Raw genomic sequence first — 19,921 nt, 5'->3', positions numbered from 1 at the left:
TCCCAAAAGCTTTTTGTAAAGTTTGCTGGGCATTTAGCAAATATGGGAAATGTGGTCCTTCTATCCATGGGATGTAAAATCATATACATTTGTGCATGCTCATTACAGGACATGAGGCGTTTCAGTTCCACAGATGATGCACAGATTCCTACATTAGGGCCAGCTCTGGTGTTGACAGACCCAGTCTGCTCTTCTTTCAGCAGGCATCAGGTCGTGCAGTAGAATTCGGAAGAAGGAGAGAGGTTGATATTATTCAGGTGATTATACAAAGAGGGTTCAGCTGTTGTGGGAAATCAGAGTCTCAGTTTGATTTGGATAACAAATTGCTTGATCATGGGAAGTTTCTTGAAATCATCCTGCTCCTGTCTGAGTATTACAACCCTCGTAAGCAACGTATGGAGTATCTCCTTTCCAAAGCGAAACAGAAGTGTGGACATGATGCGTCTGTGACCTTCCTGTCAAAGGCCACTATTAGCTATGCAATAAAAGCAATTTCTAAAATGAAAAAAGTGACTCAACACTAAAAAATATAAAGGCTGCAATTTATGATCTAATTTCAGCTCTTACAACTCTCTTTGTCCAGGTCACTGACAGTGTACAGGCACACTCTTCCAAATTGAAAATGTGTCTACATCTAATAATCAGGGATAGCCATGTTTGCCTTTGACATTGTAACACAGAAGTAGCTCACTAATGTTACTGCAAGTACTCTCTGTGACTCCCTCCCATTTCTCATATGTGAGGTCCTGCTTTTATCTAAAAGAAACTTTTATTTATGAATGTTGCATGAAAGATAAACACATTTCCCTGCAAAATGCCTGTAATAGAGTCTCAGGCATAACCCACATTAAAAATAAATTAAAGGAAACGGTATTTAAAACAATCTGTTAAAGAAGAATCCAAAGTCATCAGGGCAGGAGACTCTGCGGAAATATTCTGGCTCTATCAGGGGTACACCTCAAAAGCTGGGGCCCTGGGCCAGAGCGCACTTTGCCCATGCCTTGAAATGTCTCTGTCCCTAGGTCACATACATGTCTGGTGTTTGCACATTTATTAAATGTTTTACTTGTTGATGCTCCCCAGGCATCTACTGCACCCACCTCTCTCTTTGGACTGATATACTATTTTGCAATCTTTCTCCAGGAGCCATAAAAAAAGGTTGAATGTGTAGTGTGAATTGGCACAGGATGTCACACAGATCGTAGGAGAAAGAAGGGGGTGGGCAAAAGATGCAGTTCTCATCAAGTTCTGCCTTGCTAAAGCTATATTATTGATTTGATCAAAGTCCTCCATAATATTTCTTCGGCAATTTTAGAGCTGTTCCAAACGTACAGTGGCAAGCCTTACAATTTTCTGATGGGCTATGTAAATTGCAAATGTATTAACAGCTCATTTGTATGTTTCCATTTCTGTTTCAACCACGCCATGGCCTAAGTATCCCCAGACAAGTGGAATGGATAGCCTGCAGGCACAAACAATAGTGCCCAACACATAAAACTCATAACCACAGATTCCTAGTTTTGATGCTGTGTACTCCACAGCATGACATTTGCAGAATGGGGCAACAAAGGCTCAGACGAAAGTAACTGTGGCCAAGAAGTATAAAGGGAAAATCCAGAAGGTAAGAGTGTCCCACAAAAGTATGCCTGTAAGAACAACAAGCACTAGCTTATCACCTTGGCTAAATATTAATTTCATATTGGAGTGCATAATATAGTAATGGACATGATTATTCCAAGACTGATGAGAACACCTTCACTCTAGTGGCACATATAGCATGAGTGGACTGAAAGAACGTCAGTCAGAGTCTCTCAGAGAATGCTGTTCTGACACTTCACTTCTTGTTGCAAAACGTAGATCGCTCATAAGTATGCTGAGCTTGCAGGCATGACCTCAAGATGTTGCTGCCAAATGGGTACATCTAAAAAGGAGTATGACAGAGAAGACCAGACTAATAAAAACCTATTACTACAAGTAGAAGAATTCAACCACAAAGGTGATGCTGAACCTGCAAAGCGCAATACATGTCATAACTGTGCTCTCTGTTACTGTATTCTGAAAAAAGTACCTTATTTTTTAGCAATGCTCACCAGCATTTGTATTTGGCATAAAAGTATGCCTTGACCTTGTCCTGTATAAAAGTAGCTGGTGAGAGATGTTTTTCTAAACCGAAGAGCAACCAAATCCACCAAAGAAACCAACAGTGGTGGCTGGTGACATTTGAAAGTGATGGGGCTTAAAAGTTTGGTATGACTTTTATGGAGCGAATGAAGCAAGAAAGCCTGATGGACAAATGTGGGGTCCAGGGTGGGTCCTCCTCCCAAGAAATAATTGAAAAAAGATGGACAAATGGTGCATTTGAAAGCGAATGAATATAGTGAGAAAGCAGGGTTTATGAAGCAGTGAAAATGTATAGCCTTGAAATATTAAACCCAATACAAACTGCCCCATATCTTACTGCAGTAAGAAGTTCATCAATTATTTTAATGTGCAAATTGTGCAGCGCAACAACTTCAGGCCTTTTAAAGTGTGTGCTTGCCCAATGTCTTGCACTGCATGCAACATCAACTTTGGAAGAAAATGTTCTAACCAGGCATTGAGAAGCACCCACAGCTGCTGGCTACAATCAGTCATACAGAAATATGTACAGACAGGTCTTTAAGTGGATGAAAAAAGTGGGGGCTCACTAAAAGTTTCCTTAGTGTGCAACCCAACCTGTATTTTGGTTTCTCTCTGAGATGTTATTGCATCCAGAAATATAACACAACTGACATACAACTAAAACTTGTAAGTCCTATTGGTTTTGTCAATGGTTATCTGTTTAAGATAAATGAGTAACAACAATGATTTGTTATAAATAATTAACATTGGAAATGTTTCAATTCTGAAATTGTGAGACTATAAATTAAATATTATTGAGGCCTGTGGAAGGAGTATGGCCTTCAGTTATGTGTGCTTTATGATAGCTATGTATGCCCTTTTTCTCTGCACATCCAATCCATCTGCACATTATCAACCTCCTCTCTTTTCTCTTCAGCACCCTCTTTTCACTCTCGTCTGAATGCACTTCCTCTCATCTCCCTCATTTTACCATCTCAAACATACACCGCACTCATGCACATTTAAGCACTTTGGGGCATATTTATAATATGTTTGCGCTGAAATAGCGTCATTTATTTACTCTGATTCAGCACAAACTTAACTCCATATTTATATTTTGATGCTAGACCTGTCTATCGTCAAAATATTGGAGTTAAAGTCATTTCTTGGATGCGTGAACCTACCTTGCGTCAATGCGATGAAAGGTAGGCATTCCCATCCACAAAATTACTCTAAGGCCCTAGCGCCTTATTTAGCCTCCTGTGCAAAAATGGTGCATGGGGGGAGGCGAGCCTAAATAATGGTGCTAAGCCTACTTAGTGCCACTAATTAACGCCTGGGTCAGGGCAGGCGTTGGGAGACCGGTGGACCCATTGCCATCGTCAAACGAATTAAATGGAAAGAGCCCACAGGTGCCCACCCCAAGCCCAGGAACACCCACACCAGAGGGAGAGAATGTGGGATCCCATCCCAGGTAAGTATAGGTAAATATTTTAAAACATTTTTAAAGTGCCGTTGAGGGCCCTGAAATGGGCCCCCCTACATAGCACTTGGTGCAGTGGCCATGCCCAGTGAACCCTTGTCCCCTGTGCTGGCCATTGGGGTGGTTGGCATTACTCCTGTCTTTTATAAGACAAGAGTCATGTGGTATGGATGTTTTTTTGTCAGGAAATAATGCTAGGCTGGTTAGAGGTATTTTTTTTTGCCTCTAACCAGCCTAATGTCATTTTTTGGTGCAAAACTCCCTTCTCCCATACCTCCACCCCCACCCGGCTAATGTCATTTTCTTTATCGCTAGCCCACCCTTTGCACTGGCTTGCGGGATTCCATAAATTTGGCGCCTGGCTGACGCCCTAGAATCACATAAGCTGGCGCTATACTTTTTGATGCAAAACTGCATTTGTGCAGTTTTGCGTGAAAAAGTATAAATATGGGCCTTTATTCCTTTTGCTTTATCTTCTAAATATATTGACATTTTTGCACAACTTTCACACACATGTACACTGAATTTCTATTGTAACTTGAATACATGAACATTGTTCTGTGTGCTCTGCAGAGGTGCCAACCCACTGACAGGCACTATTGAAGAGTAATAAGATGCACACAAAAAATACAGAAACACAGCAAGATGAAACAGTTAACTCTCTTGGGGAATGCAACATTAATTAAAATGGGAAAAACAGAGAGGAACAAAATCACTGACACATATTACCTTAACGTTTTTAACGTTCATTGTTCATCAACCAATCCATGTTTTTGGCATTAATGTTAAGGGCATGAAGATAGGTACAGTTTTAACGCCATACAGAAGATAATTGCCTTTCCTATAAGCACGTATTTCTCGCTTTGAGCTTGACTTGGATATTTGGTTAAACTTCGCAAGGGAAATCCGAACCCTACTTGTCTTTTGGAACAATTTAGCTGGGTAACAAATATAGCAGCTTAACTTCTGAAGGGGCTAGTGATCTGCAGCCAGGGCCTGGGGTGTCACGGTGGGGGAAGTTAAGGTGACAAAGGGTCAAATCTCAATACAAATAACTCAAGATTAGCATTATAACACCTACCATTAGCGAAGACAAGGCACCAAGTTACATGTGCTTCACTCCTACTGTGTGACAAATGGGAAAGGGTAGGATCCATGTCTGTGAATTACGGATGGCTGCCCTCAGGCAGGGACGAAGACTCCAACGCCCGAAACCATGACGCTAAAAGTGACACTGGCCTACAGTGGATACCACATAGACCACGATAGAAATGAAGGGCTTTAGAAAGTTAAGCCCTGAGTTGTGAGTCAAAGTGAAGAAAAGTTGATTTACTGCCTGGCTTCTGTCTCCTACTTCAAAGCGAGGCAGGGCAGGCACACAGCCTAGGAATGACAGCCCAGAGTTAAATACATCCATTTGTTTGGAGATACAAATGTATCTCCAAACAAATTGATCTATTTCATATTTTTTAATGCAGATGTGCAGGATTTTCAGAGGGATGCAGTCCCTTAGCTCTAAAGGAGAAACTGCCCCTGGAAACCAAACTGGTCAGGTAACCCTGAAGCCTTTATGCTCACATCACCTAAACAGAAAATACTTTCTCAATTGAAATGTAAGCAATTATAGGCATGGTTGCAAACAATGCATCGCTGCAGGATCCCTTGATAGAGTAATACTCAGTAGCCCCATGGTCCAGACGACAAGGCAAAAACAAATGTGAACAAAACTGTTTTTTTTTATGTACGGACATCAACTGCTGACTGTGTAACAAAATTACTGCTAGATTGTGCAGTCATTTTTCCAGCATTCTTTGCTTCCCAGACTGTAATTTTCCTCTGTTCTAAACTGGAGAGAAGAATCACAAGAATGATTGATATGAGAAGCCACAAGGATTTTGGAGCTGCTCTTCTTACCAAATATCACCTCACACTCTAATGAAAACCTAGTAAAACGTTTGGCCAAAAACAGTGGATATTTAGGTAAAAGACCACATATGTTGCAGGAATCAGATTTTAAATATGTTTTGGGGCTTTGTAAGACCTTCATTCCCAGGTTACTTACTAATATTATTCCCTCTTTCTTTTGAAACAGATTATATTCTCTAGAGTCGTCTTTAATGAATTTGAACAAGAGAATTATCTCCATGTCAGAGCCAATAATTTAGATTCATTCTAGTCCTGTGAAGATAGCCTAGTGAGGACTCTGGGCAAATGTTACTTACTTTTAGGTAAAGGATCATAAATTATGCTCGATTAAGTTAAGTTTTTCTTTTTGGAGTATGCTTTGGTAGGTCCCAATCAAGTAGTATTTCTTTTCTCTGTCATTACAACTCTTTTCTCCTAGATTTCTCCTGTGTCCCCTTTGGATCAGGACATGACAAGGATTCTCATAAATTTTAAATCCATTGTAGCTCTTCAAAGATAATCATGTGACATACTTTGAGAAAAGCTGCATTCTTCCAGGTAACGATCAGGTTTTGTGATTGAGCTAGATGATATGCATTTGAAAGTTTACTTTACAATGATAGCATGTAGACATTTATTTTATTTCTTTGTTATAGCATGTTCTGTTCTTTGGGGTGCTCTCCAGTGAAGCTCTGCGAGGGAATTTTTCACCTGACCTTTGTTTTTTGAGAAACTGTAGGGTTAGAGAGAGAGTTCAATGAAGACCTTGGACAAAAGTTTCATGCATTCTGGAAAAAACACACATTGTGATGGATCTATACTTTTTGCTTTTGGATTTTTGCAGTATCTTTGTAGGCCCTAATCAAATATTTCTTAATACAATGCCTTTGCTGGTTCTGTTGTCCACAACATTTCCTCTATTAACCAGGGATAGAAAAGGATGCTCTGACATTTCAAATCCAATCTATTTTTGCCAAAAGCTACATACCTTTAGGTAAAAGACCAATCTTTGTAAGTGGGTTTGATTGTACATATCTGTGAATTTAATATGCTTATATTGTGTAAGTATATTTTCCCTTTCAGTCTGCATAACAGATTCTCTGCCCTCCCAATGAATTGTGAGAAAGGAATAATTTGCCGGATTTAAAGAGCTGTTGCCACCAACACAAGCTGTTCTTGCAGGTAAAATGATAGATTGTATCTGTGTTTTTTATGTTCTGCAAGATTTAATGGTTAAAAAGTAAACTTGCTTTCTTTACTGTTTGCTGGTGCAGATTATGTTCTCAAAAAAACTACTCATTATGAATTGGCTGAAGAAAAACTCAGGAGAAATTAAGAACTGTTTTTTCTGTGTGGCTGTACGTTCTGTTCCTGACCTAACTCTATCTAACTTGAACTTGTACGCCATTTCTGATTTGTTTAATGATCTGTGTCTAGCACATAGTTGGTTGTGAGTGGGTATCTCTCTACCACCTTAAAGATGTTTAGTCTTCAAATAAGTACACAAAGGTATTCATTTTTCATCTCCAGTCATGAAGATGATCCTGTGAACACTTTGTTAAGAATCTAGATACTTTCAGGTTAAGCACCAAACTTGGGAGGGAACTAGATTTTATTAATTTTAGGGAGCTTTAGATTTTGTTCCTAATAGTTGGCTTTTAGACATGTTTTCTCTCTTTTTGTTATTATAGGTCTGATTCTCAGTGACCCCCCTCAGTGGATCATGGTAGAAGTAACATAGTGAAGACTTGGAGCAAAAGGCACACACCTTCAGGTAAAAGTGCAAAATTTGGGAGAGGCTAAATTTCCTATCTTTTGAGTATTTTGTAAGATATTTTTATGGCCCAGATTTATACTTTTTCACGCAAAACTGCACTAACGCAGTTTTGCGTGAAAAAGTGTACCGCCTGCTATTGCCATTCCAAGACGCCGGCCGGGCATCATATTAATGGAATGACGGTAGCCGGCAGTAAGGCTTGGCTAGCGTCTTGTAAAAGGATGCTAGCTGGGTGGGGGAGGCATGGGGGAACAGGAGGTTGCGCATCTAAGGATGACACTGGTATGGTCAGAGGCATAAAAATGCCTCTAACCAGACTAATGTTATTTTTTTTTTACATAAAATGCCTTTGACATGACTCCCGTCTTAGTAAGGACATGAGTCATGCCCACCACCCCAATGACCATGCCCAGGGGACACATGTCCCCTGGGCATGGCCATTGGCCCCAGTGCCATGTAGGGGGAGCCAGGTTAGGCCCCCCTATGGCACTTTAAAAAAATATATAAAATAGTTACCTGTACTTACCTTACCTGGGATGGGGTCCCCCCCCCCATCCTGTGGTGTCCCTCTGGTGTGGGTGGGTGTGTCCCTGGGGCTAGAGAAGGGCACCTGTGGGCCCATTCCATGGTCTTTGACCATGGAAATAGGCCCACAGGTCCCCTAACGCCTGCCCTGACCCAGGCGTTAAATAATGGCGCTAAGCAAGCTTAGCACCATTATTTAAGGCCCCCTTTCCCTCGTGTGTGATTTTAGCACAGGGGATAAATATGGCGCTAAGGCCATATCGTCATTTTTAGCACGGGAACGTTTACCTTGCATCTCATTGACGCCAGGTAGTTTCCCGCACGCAAAAATTACTTTAACTCCAAAACTTTGCCAAAGTATAAATATGGAATTAGGTTTGCACTGAATTTGCTTTTAAAAAATGACGCAAATTCGGCACAAAGCATGTATAAATCTGTTCCTTGGTTTTCACAACTGTAGTGCTTTTGGTCTTCACCAATGTTGGCGGTTCTGCAAGCTTTAAAATGCTTAGTTTACCTTTTTAACATTTCTCTAAAAATTAGTCCCCTGAGACTAACCAAATTGTGTTTCATGAAAGGGTGCGATTGTGAATGATGGGCAAATCAGTCCGAGCTAGGAAGGAGACAACATTTATATTCCAGGGTAAGGGCTCTAAAATTGAATGGCTCCCGGCACCGACACAGCCACAGTTCAATAGCTTATTGGCATTTGAGACAAACACCTTCGGAAAATGTTTCACTTTGTGTGCACGCTCTGTCGAGGGCTACGCCTGCGTCGGTAAACAATTGTGTAAGCCGGTACATTTGTGTTGGTTGCCATTTTAGTTATAGAAGCTTTTGACTTTAGAAGCAATGCCCTTGCACTACTGAAGAAAATGAATATCAGCACAAACAAGAAAGTATGTTTTGTTTTCACTGCTGAAACTCATACAACATCGATGAACGCCTTACCTTGAATACAGGACTAGCTCCTTGCGTTACTGTAGGTAATAATCAGTCTATTTTCTAAACTGTCAAACGTGATTCAAAGAAAGTTTATGTGCAACTGAGTTTCTGAAGTGTTACAGACAGGATATGAGCCTGATGTTTCAGCTACATAGTCAAGATTAGTGGTTGATGAGGCAGGGGTCATGACAGCCATCACTTTTAAAATCAAGGAACAGAAGAAATGCAAAGATTGCCAATTGATGATTAAATGTTCTTGTGGATGAGTAATTCTTAGCCAGAATTGTGGAGGGCACCTGCTTACCTTTTCTCTAGGCCTTCTGCAGAATGTCCACACTGTACTTGGATGCAACAAGCCACACTAAAGATTGGTTAAAAACAGTGGTGTAATGTTTGGCACAGAATGAGGAAGTAAGGGTCAGAATCAAGGGTCTAACACACATCCACGAGCCCCAGGCCGAGCAGGGGTAACATCCTCCAGGCACTCAGCTGATCAGGACCACACTGTCAGGAAAACTGAATTCCCCTTACACTGGCAGCAACCCAGAACTGCACTGATAAAACTGAGAGGGTTAGGGGGCGGGGTGGGTAAATCTGGAAGACTTGTGGTTGAATGTTAAATGTGGCATGCTTGTGGTTGAATGTGGAATGCTTGGGGTTCAACAATTTGCATCAGTTTCCATACTCGCTGGGACTCCAAGGAGCACAGATTGCAAACTGTTCGTACCTTCCCTGTCTAACTTATCCTGCAGCCAAGAGCGGGTTGGTGCCTTCACAGACTTTGGCAGTATCGATGGTGTTGGTCACAGTGACTGTGGTGGTACAGATCAGTAGTTACCAAGAACGAGACAGCAGCAGTATTGCTTATTACTCCTTTGTGATGATACTTCTGAAAAAGTCACATCAGTGCAGTGAAACTATTGCTAGTAAAGACCACTAAGAATGATTCAGGGCCATGTGTTGGTGGGAAAACGAGCACAAACATAGTTTGCATCCCTTTTAACACCACCACCCCCTTAGCAGGGGTGCACAGATTATGTCAGCTCATTATTAGCCCAAGAATTTACCACCAACTTCCAGAAAGTGAGCAGTTCCCCTGACTATTAGGAAAATAAGCTATTAACAGGAGCAAACGAGTGCAAAGCTGTTTTGCATGTATGGTTCCTATTACAAGTTGTAACCCAAATCAGTAAATCAAGAGCGAAAGCACTGCAGTCACCCAGTGCAAGTGTAATGAACAGGGTTAGTTTTGTCCTCGCTTTTACCCATCGGATCAAAGGGAGGTTGTGGGTATTTTCTTTCTTTGGAGAGGGTATTTCAATAGAGTTAAGGACAGTTCCCATTGTCACTGGTGGTCAATCATTCACTCATGGAAAGTCCCCTTAAATCATGTTTTTTAAGGATCCTGTATTTTTAAGATTTTTGTTAATGCATTCTGTTTTTGTGGTTGCCTGACTCATGCCAAATATAGAACAAATCTAGGAACTATTACAATGGGAGAAGTGGTGTAAATGTTATTGCACGTCGATGTCAAAATGTATTAGAGCCTTTGGAATTATTCAGTAATGTAGGGCCAAAATAAGTGGCAGGATTGACAAACGTATGCTGCAACCAAAAGCAAATTATGCATCATAATGCGGCAGCTTGTCACAGTATTATTTTGTTGTTTTGTCATTTTAACACTATTTAATACTGTCAGAGCAAAGTTGCGCCTTATTAGTACCAGTTTAACACTTGGATACTGCAACCAGCAACTGAAAGATCACCAGTCAACCTTTGCCAATGGACTGCTATTGATCATAACCATATTTTGACATCGTTTATAATAACAGTTGGTCCGTTTGAGCAAGAAATACATTTTATTGACATCTGGACATTTGCAACAGATGGTGAAATGTGTGGCAAATGCGGCAACGCCGACAATAGGTGGAAAATGCTGAATCCACATTATTGCATCATTCCTATGGCCCAGGTGTTACACATCTGGTCTAAAGATGCAAAATGCACCTGGCTACCCATGCGGTAGAAATGTGTCATGGAATGGCAACGTCCCACTACATTAATATAAATGATAACTGAATGATAGCACAGCACTCTGGTATAGATATTAAAAAGCCGAGCTAACGTCAGGGCGATCTCATCACATGTAGCACTTTATTGGATATCTAATTAGCGGTCTCATAATATGAAACAAGGGTTTTGCAGTTATTCAGTCCGCATTTTTAGAGCCGCGCAGCTGCCATATGATTGATTCATCCCTTCAAGCCAGACTGCCTCAAGGCTGCAAAAATAGAGACCGTTTTTTAATTCAATAGATGATTACGATCAATTAACTTGACATTGTGGGAGCAATTCACAAAGGTACATTGACACTTTTTTGTAAGTTTATTCATTTTTCTGCATTTCACAAAGCAGTTTTAGGAGTAGTATCTTTGTGACTGCGGAGTCTCAGCACACGTGGCAGATAGAAGACGTAAAGATAGCACTGGTAAAATTGCTTTGTGAATTGTAGAAAATCGTAAACTTTGTGAAACAGCCCTGCGTTGCTCATATCCAACAATCCAACATCGGTGTAAGGGAAATGGCAAGCATGAGTGTCCATTGGGCACTGCGATAAAATCAATATCGGTTTTCTACATTTTATTATGTATGTACTCTACATTTGGTTGTTATCATTTGTCCAGGTGATATGCATTATTTCTACAAACCAGCATCTGATTATGTTAATGCGGTAAAATAAAAACTGCTATTATCTGGTAATAATGATGATGATAATAAATATAGTAATGACATTATTCATTTGGCTGATTCTTTGCACTCATTGTTGTAGTTGTAAATCGGTACAAAAGGCCATATGAAATCCCAGCTCAGGAATTTAACAGGGAGTGTGAGTTTCAGCCAGATAAGAATAGGAGCAAGTAGGATTGCATAAAGTCATCCTTAATGGTAAGGGTCTGTTACGTCTGCAATAAAATGTGCATCCAACCTCTCGTCGCATCTGGGCAATGTGTGTGGTGTGCATGTTTTTCGTGGTACCCGAGTGAGTGGTTGTGTCCTCGGTGGGACAGACGATAGTGATCTTCCTGCTGGTGGCCCTTCTATTTTACAATTACATTTCTGATTTTCAATCATGTCACACCCTCAGTCTCTCCTATAAATAGGTAAAGATCATTCCCTGCTCAGACACACATAGCTTTACCCCTTTTTAATTTTATAACGAGTGGATTCATCTTAATGTAGTCTTTATAAGTCCCCATTTCAAGTGCATTAATAGCAGCCGCAGAAGCACAATCTACTGTGCCATAATGACAAACAAGGCATGTGTCTATACACATCCCACCAAATACACAGGTATGCCTTACTGATATCTATGATACTACCACACTCCTTTGCTTATATTTTATGAATTATGTTTTATATCCCCTACTACCTTACATTCTCTCATGTCTATGTGTACCAAGTAACAATTAATTAGTCTCATTAGCTTTAATCTAGCAGATATTTGTATTCTTCCTTATGGCATGAATATGACATAGATCTTTTTTTAGAGAATTATTTTATTGTTTTATACAGAATAAAAAAACACATTAAACACTCAAAAAAGAGTCTTTCTAAGCAGAACTATCACCCCCAAAACATGACACCCCTCAAACAACCTTATCGTCGAAAGTCTGTACATAGCGAAATTCCAGACAAAGTCCACATTACCACACTTTGGGCCTGATTACAACTTTGGCGGAGGGAGTTTATCCGTCCCAAATGTGACGGATATCCCACCCGCCGTATTATGAGTCCATTATATCCTATGGAACTCATAATACAGTGGGCGGGATATCCGTCACATTTGGGATGGATTAACCCCCTCTGCCAAAGTTGTAACCAGGCCCTTTGTTTTCTCCATCGCCTAGGCCCTGCCTGCATCCCCATTCTGTACTTGTGGAAGTGATTGAATCTAGTACTGGCCATCCCCTCTACTAGTATTGGATGCGCATGCCTACCTTCACCCTACTCTTATCCTCTTTCTCTTCCCATCTTCCCCATAGTTTATCATATTTTCTAAGGCACCCTCTTCATTTGTAAATTTCCTTTTAAATTATTTTACAATACTCCTTGCCAAGCTCCCAGTCCAGATACTAAGGAAGAGTACAAGAGCCCCATTTCTGAGCAATGTCCCATTTACGCCACCATACAATCCAAATGTACCAATAGTTTCTGAAAGAAGAGGTGATTTGTTAGGCCCCATTTACCTTGCAGCGTGTGTCATGGCTGTAGCTCCAGGGGTAGCCCCACTGCCTCCTCCAGAGAGCTTTCAACTGCTTCCCAAAAAGCTTGTATTCTGGGATAGCTCCAAAGTGTGTTTAGAAAAGTGCCTTTCATCCCACAGTACCTAAGCCAATCTGCATCTCCCACCCTGTCTATCCTACATAACTGGGCACATGTGTAGTTGGCCTACCTTTAGTAGGATCAGGTGGAAACTCTCCTTTACTGCCACCATTGCTGGGAGCTCTAGAGCCTCCTGACAGTCATCCTCATCTGTCTCCCCTAGGTCCTGTTCCCATGTGGCCCGCAATTTCAACAGGAAGGACTGTGTGTTTCTCATCACTGTCCCAACTGTAGGAAGGTAGCCTCTTTCTAGCCTTGTTACCCCCACCTTTGGCTTGTTTGTGAGTATATGTCAGGGTGTTTTTACTGTCTCACTGGGATCCTGCTAGCCAGGGTCCAGTGCTCATAGTGAAAACCCTATGTTGTCAGTATGTTTGATATGTGTCACTGGGATCCTGCTAGCCAGGACCCCAGTGTTCATACGTTTGTGGCCTATATGTGTTCCCTGTGTGGTGCCTAACTGTATCAATGAGGCTCTGCTAACCAGAACCTCAGTGTTTATGCTCTCTCTGCTTTTAAAATTGTCACTGCAGGCTAGTAATTACTTTTACCAATTCTGATTGGCACACTGGAACACCCTTATAATTCCCTAGTATATGGTACCCAGGCACCCAGGGTATTGGGGTTCCAGGAGATCCCTATGGGCTGCAGCTTTTCTTTTGCCACCCATAGGGAGCTCAGACAATTCTTACACAGGACTTCTACTGCAGCCTGAGTGAAATAACGTCCACGTTATTTCACAGCCATTTTACACTGCACTTAAGTAACTTATAAGTCACCTATATGTCTAACCCTCACTTAGTGAATGTTAGGTGCAAAGTTACTTAGTGTGAGGGCACCCTGACACTAGCCAAGGTGCCCCCACATTGTTCAGGGCAATTTCCCCGGACTTTGTGAGTGCGGGGACACCATTACACGCACACATTACATATAGGTCAGGAACACCCTTAGTGTTTTCTTACACTCCCAGCGACCCTCTACACACTACACTAGGCCTGGGGTCCATTCGTGGTTCGCATTCCACTTTTGGAGTATATGGTTTGTGTTGCCCCTAGGAGGAATCAAACACAGGGGTCCCTAGGTATTGTAAGGAGAGAACACTAGGGAATCAAATCTGTCATTGTATGAACACCTTTCTCTCCTATATCCTTCTACATACAAACAAAACTACAAATCCTTCTAAACATCTATATATCTTTTATTATACATGAAAAACATTCAGATTTCCTTAAAATGTAAAACTGGAATATCATGAGACAAACATAAAGACACAGAGACAAACAAACCAATAGTAAAACAATAATAATGACCACTCAACTCCACTCAATTGTACTCACATTCAACCCACAAATATAAATGTTCACATTTCACCAAAATCAATTCAACGAATATAAGACCACATCACATATTTTTTTCTCTTTGATGTTTGGTCCAAGCTTATCACAAACAGTTTAAACTGTTTTATGTTTGTCTCATGATATTCCAGTTTTACATTTTAAGGAAATCTAAATGTTTTTCATGTATAATAAAAGATATATAGATGTTTAAAAGGATTTGTAATTTTGTTTGTATGTAGAAGGATATAGGAGAGAAAGGTGTTTATACATTGTGTTGCCCCAAGGCCTATTTCTCCCTATTGCATTCTATTGTGTTCTACATTGTTTGCACTACTTTTCTAACTGTTTCTTACCTGATTTTGGTTTGTGTCTATATATTTTGTGTATATTACTTACCTCCTAAGGGAGTATATCCTCTGAGATACTTTTGGCATATTGTCACTAAAATAAAGTACCTTTATTTTTAGTAACTCTGAGTTCTAGAACACCTCTAATCTACTAATAAGGGATGACTGGACCTGGCACAAGGTGTAAGTACCACAAGGTACCCACTATAAGCCAGGCCAGCCTCCTACACCATCTGTCAACAAAATCAATTTCCTTTCATTTCTCACATTTAGGAGCCTACTTTCCAGGGGGGAATCTTCTTGTGTCTCTTCTTCCTGAGACATACATTAACAGGGGGCATGTTTCCATCGGCCCGTAGTGCAACCACCACGTCTCTGACATCTGATACTCCTTTTTTCACGACGTCAAAGGGAACCACATTATTTGCATCTCACACATCCGTCAGTGCTGATGCAATCCCATCCCCAAACTCCCAGCAGAGCCACAATTTGTCGCAATCTGGAGCTCGTCCACAGTGGCATCCTTGGGGTCAGCCTGTAACCCCATCTCATTTCCCTGGTCCATCTCCTTAAGATACCCACCACAGTCCCCGTTGCTAGGCAGGCATTGGGCCGCAGGTTGCCACCATGTAACATGTTCAGATAACTATTATCCCCCATTCCTAACCTATTTTGCTGAAATGCAGAGTCATCCCAGTCGGTGTACGCCCAATCGGTCACTATACTCATCTGTGCTGCTTCATAGTATTTGCTTACATTCAGTACATCGATGCCGCCTTCATATTTAGAGTTTTGATGGGCTCTCAAAGATATACAGGGTTGTCCACCCACCCAAAGTAGTGTTCGCACTATTGCATCCACCTTGGTGAAGAACCCGTTCGCCATCATATAAGGGCTATTCTGAATGACATACAAGAACCTGAAGAGGGGAACCATTTTAAACATGGCTGCCTTCCCCATTAATGACAAGCGGCAGCGACTGCCAATGTTTCACGTCTCGCTCCAGCCTATTGAGCAGAGGGCCCAAGTTCAACTCATAGTACAAGTATGGACAACTTGTTATTCAGATCCCCAAATATTTAAACTGTTCTGTTTCTATCAGCAATGGCATAGTGAGGGTCCCCCCTGTGTGTAGTCTCCCATCAGGAATAACAAAGGCTTGTCCCAATTTATATAGAAAACCCAGAATGTTCCCTGAACAATCGAAAGGTATCCGGTAACCAGTCCAGTGTTGGGGCAACAAGCATCAGATGCAGTAGAATATCATAAACATACAATGATATGCGCTTATCCCCTCTATCACCACTTGGCCAGCCCCAGACCTGCGCACCCACTGCACCCATTCCGCCAAGACTTCTATTGCAAAGGCAAGCAACATTGGTAAGAGTGGACATTCTTGGCGCATGCCCCTCCTCACTCGGAAGTTCCACGGTGTGTGACCAATAACCTACACATTGACTTTTGGCCTATCATAAAGTAATTTGACCCACCTGATGTATTTAGGGCCAGGACCCCAAAGAGGTACACCCACTCCACCGATTAGAAGGCCCTATTTGTGTCTAACGAGGCAATAACTCTTCCCACTGGCAAAGTCCCCACTGCTGCCAGGTTGTTATGTAGCTATCTCAGATTCAGCCTGGTCGAGTGCCCCAGCATAAAACCATTCTGGTCCGATGTACCAACTCTGTCACCACGCCCTCAGTCTAGATGCTAAAATTTTGACCACTACATTTACATCTACATTTAATAGGGATGTGGGCTGGTATGAGTCGCATTTATCTGGGGGTTTCTCTGTCTTCAGGAGGAGCACCACAGTCACTGTGTGCATGTCATCCAGTAGCTTTCTCTATTGAAACACCTTCTTGAAGGCTGCATATAGAGGGGTCGCCGTCCACCTCTGCAGTTTCCCGAAACAGATCAACCGGGAACCCGTTCGGTCCTGGGGCTTTCCTGGATTGCACTTGGCTCATGGCAGAGGATACCTTCTCCACAGGAAAATCCGCCTTCTGGTCTCTCCTTTGTTCCTCGCCTAACCATCTCATGGGGCAATCATTTATGAAGGTTAGCACTTCCTGATCAGGGACCTAAATTTGGGATTTATAAAATGTTTCAAAATGTCTAATCAACTCCTCCACTATCTCACCACTACCTCTCACCATCTCCCCGGAGTCTGCCTTCAATTCTCTAATGAACATGGTCTCTTGTTCCTTACTCCTGATACCTGCTAGCAATTTTCCTGTCTTGTTTCCCCTTCATAAAGTCTTTTCTGTTTCGCCAAATAGGATACTTTGGCCTCATGATTGGCGACTATCTGGGACTCTGCCTTCTTAGGTCCATGATTCTCTTACCGGGGTGGGGTTTGGTATCCACATATCCCCTCTCCAAATGAGTCAATCCCCCCACCCTAAGGGTAATCAATCTAGAATGTCTCTCCCATCTGTCCCCTATCTTCCCTGTGATGATTATTCTCCTGATAGTAACCTTGTACACCTCCAACAGTGTAATTCGGCTCCGCACCAAAGCCTTGTTGTCCTCAAAATAGTGTTTGGTTGCCCTACCTAAGCATTTAACCTCCTGTTCATTGGAGAAGCACCATGTTTCCATTTTCCACATTCCCCTTGGTTTCAGAATTTTAGTGGACAGCGTCACTCTCAAATGTGAATGATCACTAATTCCCCGGGTGAGGTACATAGCTTCAAGAAATCTAGGTGACCTACAAACCGGTGGTGAAAAAATAACTGAGTCTCGAGACATGTTGTGGGCTTCGGAGTAGAATGAATACCCTCTCTCGTCGCTATGAAGAGATCTCCAAATGTCACGGAGACCCAGTGTCTGCACAAAGTTTCCGTTTGGTTGCCTCACCTTCCACCCTGGAACTCACTCTATCTAAATTCATATCTGGGACCAAGTTAAATCACTACCCATCACCACCAGTGCAGGGGGGCCCTTCCAGTAGAATATTACCCACTTTCTGTAGCATTTCAAACTGGAGTCCAGGAGGGGCATAGACATTAACCAGCAACACTGTTTCTCCCTCATGTTCTCCCAGAATCACCGTGTAACACCCATATGTATCCACCATGATTGTCACATGTGGAATAACAGTGTCTTTCTAAGCAGAACTATCACCCCTCTAGAACCAGAGGAGTACTGAGCATGGCCCGTCACTCTATATCTACTCCTCTCCATACTACTGTGCTGTACACTAATAAGATGTGTCTCTTGCAGATATACAGTGTTGGGTTTATTTCTTTTAAGGCACTGATGACCAAACTCTTCTTCATTTTGTGGCCCAGTCTGTTAGCCTTCCAATTTAGTAGCACCAGAACTTGTGTTGTGTAGGAAAGTGCCACTCTTGGCATGGTTACCCCTCCATTTTTTGCCTAGTGTTGATGCCAACTTTGATGGAAAGTGTTCTGGGATCCTGCTAACCAGGCCCTAGCACCAGTGTTCTTTCCCAAAATCTGTACCTTGATTCCACAATTGGCACAACCCTGGCAATCAGTTAAGTCCCTTTAAAAAGGTGCCCATGGTACTAAGGGCCCTGTGGCCAGGGAAGGTCTCTAAGGGCTGCAGCCTGTATTATACCACCCTAGGGATCACCTCTCCAAGCACATGTACACTGCCCTGCAGCTTGTGTGTGCTGGTGGGGAGAAAAAGACAAAGTTGACATGGCACCCCTCTCAGGGCGCCATGCCCACAAACCACTGCCTGTGGCAAAGGTAAGTCACCCCTGTAGCTGTCACGGGCTACTCGTCGTTTATGACTCTGGCCAACTGAAACTGTACAGTGATCTTGATCCTTGTAGGTTCTGCCTTGACCAAGGTAACAGCGGCCCTTTCTGGTAGCCACGGTGCTGCTGACGATGGAACGCCAAAGGCAGTCCGTGTCCTCCAGAATGAGTCCCAGAGGAAAAAAAAACAAAGGGAAAAACTTCTACAGCAGGAACTCCCTGGAACAAAAATAAGCAAAAAGGTAAGTCTTCCAACAAGAAAACAATACTGGAAAAAAACTGGAACAAGCGAGGGAAAAAACTGGAGGAAAAACAACCAGAGCGAAGATCACTACCAAAGGAAGTGTTGCAACGCAAGGAGAACAAGAATCACACTCCTTATATACCCTAAAACAGGAAATGACCAACAGGAAGAAAAAAGACACCATATTTGTAGGAAGTTGGCTCTGTATGTGCTATTTCAAAGTAAGGAATAGCATGCACAGAGTCCAAGGGTTCCCCTTAGAGGTAAAATAGTGGTAAAAATAGATAATACTAATGCTCTATTTTGTGGTAGTGTGGTCGAGCAGTAGGCTTATCCCAGGAGTAGTGTTAAGCATTTGTTGCACATACACATAGACAATAAATGAGGTACACACACTCAGAGACAAATCCAGCCAATAGGTTTTTGTATAGAAAAATATCTTTTCTTAGTTTATTTTAAGAACCACAGGTTCAAATTCTACATGTAATATCTCATTCGAAAGGTATTGCAGGTAAGTACTTTAGGAACTTTAAATCATAAAAATTGCATGTATACTTTTCAAGTTATTGACAAATAGCTGTTTTAAAAGTGGACACAGTGCAATTTTCACAGTTCCTGGGGGAGGTAAGTTTTTGTTAGTTTTACCAGGTAAGTAGGACACTTACAGGGTTCAGTTCTTGGTCCAAGGTAGCCCACCGTTGGGGGTTCAGAGCAACCCCAAAGTTACCACACCAGCAGCTCAGGGCCGGTCAGGTGCAGAGTTCAAAGTGGTGCCCAAAACACATAGGCTAGAATGGAGAGAAGGTGGTGCCCCGGTTCCGGTCTGCTTGCAGGTAAGTACCCGCGTCTTCGGAGGGCAGACCAGGGGGGTTTTGTAGGGCACCGGGGGGGACACAAGCCCACACAGAAATTTCACCCTCAGCAGCGCGGGGGCGGCCGGGTGCAGTGTAGAAACAAGCGTCGGGTTCGCAATGTTAGTCTATGAGAGATCTCGGGATCTCTTCAGCGCTGCAGGCAGGCAAGGGGGGGATTCCTCGGGGAAACCTCCACTTGGGCAAGGGAGAGGGACTCCTGGGGGTCACTTCTCCAGTGAAAGTCCGGTCCTTCAGGTCCTGGGGGCTGCGGGTGCAGGGTCTCTCCCA

The sequence above is a fragment of the Pleurodeles waltl genome, chromosome 9 (assembly GCF_031143425.1).
Source record: "Pleurodeles waltl isolate 20211129_DDA chromosome 9, aPleWal1.hap1.20221129, whole genome shotgun sequence".
Lineage (NCBI taxonomy): Eukaryota > Metazoa > Chordata > Amphibia > Caudata > Salamandridae > Pleurodeles > Pleurodeles waltl.
This window is presented reverse-complemented; position numbering follows the sequence as displayed.